At 53.2% G+C, this 5,857-nt stretch overlaps 1 non-coding gene across 1 annotated transcript; it reads left to right on the top strand.

Annotated features, from left to right (window-relative positions):
- Positions 1-4,198: 4,198 nt before the first annotated feature.
- LOC111816407 lies at positions 4,199-4,300 on the top strand. The gene has a single exon (XR_002820810.1). It is a non-coding gene; the product is annotated as a small nucleolar RNA U13 (small nucleolar RNA).
- The last annotated feature ends 1,557 nt before the right edge of the window (positions 4,301-5,857 follow it).

Genomic DNA, 5,857 nt, shown 5'->3' with positions numbered 1-5,857 from the left:
CATTTGCAAAAAGGAAATCTCACTGTGCGTGGTGGTGCACACCTGTAACCTCAGCACTCAGGAAGCTGAGACCGGAGCATGGCTGAGAGCTCAAGGCCAACCTAGGCTAAATAAGGAGTTCAAGACCAATGGGGGGGGGGTGCGGGGAGAAGGCTCAGTAGAATAAGCACCTCCCTGACAAGCGCAAGGGCCTGAGTTCAATCTCTGGTTCTGAAAAAAAAAAAAAAAAAAAGACCAGTCTGAACTACCTAGCAAGACCCTGTCTCAAAACCCATAATAACAACAAAAAGAGACTCTTGATGGTATCCTCAGGGCCCCACTTACATAGAGATCAACAAAATGCAGGAGCAACGCATTTCAAAATGGTCCGGTAGGGCTGGCCAAATAGCGCAGCAGATGAAAGTGCCTGCAAGCAGGCGCAGGGGCTGGAGACGTTGATTGAAACTGGGCGTGGTGGCGCGCGCCTGTAATCCCAGCACTTGGGAGGCTATAAACAGGAGAAGCACTATGAGTCGGATCTAGTAGTGAGACCCTGAACATCCTATAGACCCCTAAAAAATACAAAACAAAAACAAAATGGTCTGACAAAGGAGTTAGTCATCTCACATGTCTGAAGACCAAGGGGACTCGAGGTACCTCTGACCCAGTCTCCTCCAACAAATCTGGTTTCTTTCTACATTCAGCCTGACTCTGACGTGAGTTGATCCTCAGCCTCCTCAGATTGGCAGGTCTGGGTCCAGCTCATCCAGATCACGTGTCCTGAGGCCCAGGAAGGGGAAAAGGAAGCCCCAGGCACTGGAGTGGAGCTGGGCTAGGAAAGGTGGGAGTCAGCTGCTGGGCACACTGTAGTGGGTTGCATGTTGTGCAGAGCTCAGATGTAATGGCTGTTGTCCCTAGGAGAAGGGGCAAGGATGTGGAGACTCAGGGAGGCCGAATGATTACCAGACGGTGACAAAGCTGTGGACACCGAAGACTGCCTGTTACCTCCAGCAGTCGTATGTTGGGCCTTCCAAGCAGGAGACAGCCAGCAGGGTTAAGACAGCCAGGGACACTGACTGGCTCTCTCCTGTGGGTCCTGCCTAGCCTTCCCTCACAGGCTGGGGCTCAGCCGCTGCTGGACACAGAATCTGTTTCTTTTCCTTTCTTCTTTCTTCCTCCCCTTCCTCCCCTCTTCAAATGTACTGTACAGCTCAGACTTACAGTGATCCTCCAGTGCTGAATCGAACCCCAGTCCCTGCGCTTGCCAAACAGGCACTTAGTCAGCTAAGCTATCTCACCAGCGCCAGAATCTGGCTCCCATAAACACCTTTTTGAACTCAATTTCATTTTTCTCACCCAAGAAAGGAGTCTGGAAGAAAGTGCCCAGACTCTGGAGGTGCACCAGGGAGCTGAGATGTTTTCATGGTTGGTTGAAGGTTTTTCCTTCTTTGCTGCCATGGTCTGTCCTGCCGGATTTCCCTCTAAGGAATGCAAAGGAGATGGGTTCCTGTCCTCAGAGCTGCTGGGGGGGGCTGCTCATGGCCAGAGGCTGGGCCCACCAGGCTCCCTTTGTGCCCTGTTGTTCCCACTAGGCCCTGGCTGGAGAGGAGCCTTTGCCAGGAGGACCCTGGACCCCTGCACACAGCCCGGGAACTGGGCCCTGCAGTCCCTCCACACCACTGAAGGCCGAGCAGCCTGGGGGAGGAGTGGCAACACTGACCAGAAGTGCTGACCAGGGATGGCCAAGGAGCCTCCTGCTTCCCTGTGGCCACCACCCCACTCAGTGCTCACCATCCTGGGGCCTGAACTTCCCTTTCTTTTCTTTCTCCCTCCCTCCCTCCCTTCCTTCCTCCCTTCCATCTTTACTTCTTTTCTTTTGTTCTTTCTTTCGTTTGTTTGTTCTTTCTTTTTTTCTCTGTCTTTCTTGGGACTTGGACCCACAGAAAGCAGGTTACCACTAAGCTACATCTCTGACCCTCTTTATTTTTTATGTTGAGACAGGGCCATGCTAGATTGCCCAGGCTGGGCTGAAATTTGCAATCCTCCTGCTTCAGCCTGCAGAGTGCTGGGATTACAGGTATGAGGTACCACACCCATTCCAAGAGTCCTTGCTCAGTCGCACATGCAGGACAGCAGAAGTAGCTGTGGGGCTGGGGGGCTGGGTGGACAGATGGGACCAATGCTTTCTGCACCCTCACTCAGTCTGCGAGCCACCTCCAACTGCACAACAGCCCCGGGTGTGGGCAACTTATCCTGGCACCCCCTCCGTGGCTGGACAGGGACAGAAACATGGGGCATTTTCTGGGCCTGGCCTGGGCCACAGCTTGGGAGGTTCCTGGGGCCCCCTCCCCATGCCTACTGGGAGGAACAGGACATTGGAGGTGTAGGGCAGAGCTGAGCAGAAGAGGGAGGGGAAGAGGCAGGCAAGGTGCTACTTTGTTTCTTATTGGTTTCTCCCAGACTTCCATAGTCAGAAAAAAATGTCCTGAGTCCTAAGGACACACAGTTATAGGGACACAGCTACTGCGATGCTGTGTGCTGGGCACAGCCAGGCAGAGCCTCCACCATGGCCCTGTGGCTCTGAGGTTGAGCAGGACCTGCGTGCAAGGACCAGCGAGACTGGGCCACGCCCACACCGTGCCAGCCCCTCCCACGCCCGGGTGGAGAATCAACCTCCAAAGCTGGCTGGTGGGAGCCAGCGCCACTGAGGCCAGCAGGCCAGATGCACACACAGCCCAGCAGGTGGAAGCAGCCCTTGCCATCCTGATAGCACTTCTCTCTGCAGCATCTTTAATTTGCTTTTTGTAGAAAATAAACTAATGGAAGCAATAAAACTTCTTTTAGGAAAAGAGCAGGCCTCAGCTTTTCTGCCTGGCAGCATTCCTGCGGAGCAGAGGAGAGGGAGACTCAGGGGCTGTGCGAGGGGTTTGAATTCCCCTAATTTCAGTGTGGTCAGCTCTGTGGCTGCCGTGCCTGATACTACTCAGCCCAGTCTGCCTCGGTTTCCCTATCTGTCATTCCCGCAGTGTTGGTCTTGTGCCTCATCCAGGGGAGTGATCTTAAGGGGTTCCTGGGGGCAAAGGACATCCCATACTGAGGCCCAGGTCAGAAGCAGAGAGAGAGAGAGAGAGAGAGACACAGACAGACAGACAGACAGACAGACAGACAGACAGACAGACAGACAGACCATGGTCAGTGTCCAAGACCCATGGCTCAGATCTCAGGGTCTATATCTGGAATTCATGGAAAATCAGTGTGGTGGCACACACCTGCAGCCCAGGATTCAAGAGGCTGAGGCAGGAGTTCAGGCCAGTCTGGGTTACACAGTGAGTTCAAGGTCATCTTGAATTACATACTAAGACTCTGTCTTAAAACAAACTGAAAAAGAAAGACAAGAAAATGGGGCCGGGGAGATGGCTCAGTGGAATAAGCACTTCCCAGGCAAGGGCAAGGGCCTGAGTTCAAGCCCTGGTTCCACCAAAAAAAAAGGAACCAAAGAAAGAAAGGAGATTAATTCCTGAAAACTGGAAGGGAAATGCTGGCACGTACTGTTCATGAGCCTGGTTACCTGGGTCGAGTACCACCTGAGCAGAGAAGTTGCTGAACCCTGACCCTGGGCAGAGCTGTTTCTTTGTGGCTGTTGGTTTTGTGTGTGTGTGTGTGTGTGTGTGTGTGTGTGTGTGGCCAGCTCAGCCCACCAGGGGGCGGGGCTGGCTGGCATGTGGTGCTGGGGGATTGAATCGCGGTCCCTGTGCTTTGCTAAGCTTGTTCTAAGTAGGTGCTTTAGACCACTGAGCCATCTCACCAGCCCCATGGCTGTTGGTTTTTGTTTTTGTTTTGCCATATTAGGGATCAAAGCCAAGGCCTTAGCACTGAGCTCCATCCCCAGTTCCTTTTATTTTATTTTATTTTGAGACTGGATCTCACACTTCACTAAATTGTCCAGGCTGGGCTGGGATTATAGCTCAGTGGCATAAGGGCCTACCTGGCAAGTGCAAGGTCCCATATTCAATCCCCAGTACCAATAAATAAATAAATAAATAAATAAATAAATAAAGCGGGCTGGCCAGATAGCTCAATGGACTAAAATGCCTGCTTGGGGCTGGGGAGATAGCTCAGTAGAATAAGCGCTTGCCTGACAGGCACAAGGGCCTGAGTTCAATCCCCAGTTCTGCCAAAATAAATAAATAAATAAATAAATAAATAAAATGCCTGCTTGATCCTTCGGTTTATGAGCGTGATGATTGGGTATTTATGCCCTACGCATGAGATGTGCCTCCCTCAAACCTTGTTACAACGTGGGTACATTACCCATCTGATATGAAAGAAAAAAAAATTAAAAATAAAAATAAAAAAATAAAATGCCTGCCTAAGCAGGGACCAGTTCAATCCCCAGTGTGCCATGCCAGCCCTGCCCCCGGGGTACACTGAGAGGGCAATTGAACTGGGTGTGGTTGTGTGTGCCTGTAATCCCAATGCTTGGGAGGCTGAAAACAGGAGGATCACTGAGTCTGATCTGGTTACTGAGACCCTGCAGACCCTGTACTAAATACATTTTTAAAAAAGAAAAGAGTCCAGGCTGGGACCGAACATGTCATCCTCTTGCCCCAGCCTCCCAGAATGCTGAGATGACAGCTGTGCACATCGTGTCATGGGCAAGCTCTTGGAACAATTTTCCAGATGGACAGACTCAGGCTCCAGGGCAGCACCTCAACCAGGACCTTGGGGTGGCAGGCAGGGCTCTCGCTAGCCCGCTGAAGGTTCGCTTTCCCCAGCCCCTCATCCTTGGGCTCCCTGCTGCCTTGGGCTCTGTATCCAATGCAAGGTTGCTGTCCCAAGCTCCAGGGCAGAGATGGCTCTTAGGGGCCCCATGGCCTGGGGAGGCCTGAGTTCCCTTCTGTCAGAGCCGGGGAGGTGCTGGAGGAGGGGTCCCCAGAGTCCCCAACCCTTGCTAGCTCCTCTAGATTTCACAGGCTTTAGTGCCACCTGCTGGCCAAGTGTCCCATTGCCATGGCAACCATGGCTAGGCTCAGGCATGGGGGTGGGGAGAGGAGTCAGTGCACCTAGTGAGACCTCCCTAGGGGAGTGCCTTCCCTTATCAGCCACCATCCCGTCTCATCCCCCAAAGCTGGTGGGGGATCCTTGCCCAGACCTGATGCTCACCAAAGACCTCAGGCAGTGGCCCCACCATCTCCCTCAGTGCTGCAAGGATCCCTGGCTCAGGCACAGTGATCCCAGCCTTATGGGCCCTAAAGCCGCACAGGACAGGGCCATCACCCACTCTGGGGTCTCCCCTCCAGGTCCTGTCTCCTGCTCTGCCTCTTGGCAGCCCCTGCATGTGCTGGCCTTACCTCTGAGTGCTTCCTTTGGTTTCTACTCTTACTAACACCAGGTCAGCCAAGCTTCTAGAACATTCTGCTCATAGTGGCCAACTGAGCCCTGCTGTCTCCTGTGGGAAACTGTCCACTCTTGGGGGGACCCCAAGCCCATGGCTGCCTGGTGAGCTGTGTGCTGACTTGGTCCCACTTATCCTGTTCCTCCTCAAATTCCACCCTGCCAGGACCCTCTTGTTCCTGTCACTGCTCCCAGAGTCTCCAGGGAGAGAAGGGCAGGGTTAGCTTCTACCTGGCCACATCTGAGACAGGTAGATCCTGCTGGGTGAGGGGCTTGGGTCATCCCTGGACACAACTGACCTCAGGTTCCCAGCACAATCCTCAGGGATCCCTGTCTTGGAGTCTCACATGGAACCTGAGAGACAGGAAGACAGCATGAAAGAGTCTCCAAACTAGACTTGGTGGCATACACCTGTAATCCAGCACTCTAGGAGGCTGAGGCAGAAGGAGACCAAGATTGAGCTCAACCTGGGCAACTTAGCAAC

This window comes from Octodon degus, unplaced genomic scaffold, assembly GCF_000260255.1.
Source record: "Octodon degus isolate 3935 unplaced genomic scaffold, OctDeg1.0 scaffold00031, whole genome shotgun sequence".
Taxonomy (NCBI): domain Eukaryota; kingdom Metazoa; phylum Chordata; class Mammalia; order Rodentia; family Octodontidae; genus Octodon; species Octodon degus.
This window is presented reverse-complemented; position numbering and strand designations above follow the sequence as displayed.